Here is a 1,803-nt window from a genome sequence, read left to right as displayed (position 1 = left end):
GGATTGCCCCTCACTAAGAAAAGATCCAAAAGGGGTTGTCATCTTAATCTTTAACTCTTTTTAAGGATTGGAACACCAATCGATATAAGAGCACCTGCTCTAATACCACTTGTTGCCCAAGGAGACAACCCAAGAGGGGGGTGAATTGGGTTTTAATTAAATATTGACCAATTAAAAATATAATAAGTAATTAACTAAATCTATAGCAAGCAAATTAGTTAGTTTACTAGATGCAGTGAGTGAAGAGAGAGAGGAAGAGACAACAACCAATACAAACGCAGAAAAATTTATAGTGGTTCGGAGCTAACTCTTTCTTCTACGTCCACTCCCCAAGCCGCACTTGGGAGTTCACTATAATCCCTAGGATTACAGCCGGTTGTTTTACAAGCTCACAACCCAACTTGTTATTTTCACGAGATTACAACGAACTCGGTTGGTTTTCACAGGCTCACCAATTAGAACCATCCGATTGTTTTTTCGGGTTCACAATCAAACCCAGTTGGTTTTTCCGGTTCACCAACCACAACCTTACACCGTTGGTTTTATTTTTGGCTCACCAACAAACCTTACAACCCTTGATTCAATCCCCTGATTGAATCAAGTAAGAAAAAAAAAATAGTTTGGGAATTCACAAAGAAACCTTCTAAAAAGGCAAATGTGAGAACAATATAAGCAAAGTAAAGTTAGAAGACCTCAACCAGATTTTAGATGGAGAAGTAGGGGCTTCTCGATTTCTGAGTCTCCTCTTGAAAGCACTGAAGGTTGGAGGACAGTGGTAGAGCCTTGAATGCGAAGGAAGTACTTCTCGGATTGAGTTGAATGCACCTCTTCCATTTTTTGCTTGTATTTACTCTTAAAAAGTTCTTGGTAGTTGAAATGCTTTAATGCTCAGATGGAATAGCTCTCTTATTGTCTACTACTGCTCACTCTGGCTATTTAAGTGGTTCCATTCGAAAAATAGCCGTTAGAGACTGATTCATAGCCGTTCTGTCCCGTCTGCACATCCTGACAATGTATCCGTTGGGATCGGAGTCGACTCGTGCGATCTGGAGTCGACTCGACTATTGCTGGAGTCGACTCACGCATTACTGGAGACGACTCTCCCACTGTTCAGGATTTGAATTAAAGTGTTCGTCCCGTCCTGGAGTCGACTCGGACCAAACCTGGAGTTGACTCGCCAACATCTGGAGATGACTCGGGCACTTAGGAGTCGACTCGTTCTCAGGATTCTAGAAACCCATCTTTCTGTTTTTCTTCCTCGAGTCGACTCGAGTTTTCTTGGAGTCAACTCGGTTGTCTTGAGAGGCGACTCGAGATCTTCGGAAGACGGCTCGTTCTCAGAGTCCGAAAAACCGATTCTCTGTTTATTGAACTGATCTGCCTTGGAGTCGACTCGCGCTTTGTTGGAGTCGAGTTGGCTGACTTGGGGGTCGACTCTAGAACTCTTGGAGTCGACTCGTTCACGGGGTTTCCGAAATTGGTTCTCTGCCTTTCAGACTTCTTTCCTCTGGGAGTTGACTCGGACACAACTAGGAGTCGACTCGCCAAACGTCGGAGTCGACTCGTAACCTTCTGGAGTCGACTCGGTAACAGGGTCTAAAATCCATCGTTCTGTCTTTCTGTCTGTTACCTTTCGGAGTCGACTCGGAACCGTCGGGAGTCGACTCGGCAAGCATTGGAGTCGACTCGAAACCTTTTGGAGTCGACTCGCTGACAGTGTCTGAAACTCTTATTTTTGTCTTTCTGTATGTTCTCAGTTGGAGTCGACTCGTAGAGTACCGGAGTCGACTCGAGCTTGTGCCA

The sequence above is a fragment of the Phoenix dactylifera genome, unplaced genomic scaffold (genome assembly GCF_009389715.1).
Source record: "Phoenix dactylifera cultivar Barhee BC4 unplaced genomic scaffold, palm_55x_up_171113_PBpolish2nd_filt_p 000907F, whole genome shotgun sequence".
Lineage (NCBI taxonomy): Eukaryota > Viridiplantae > Streptophyta > Magnoliopsida > Arecales > Arecaceae > Phoenix > Phoenix dactylifera.
Note: the sequence above shows the minus strand (reverse complement) of the source record.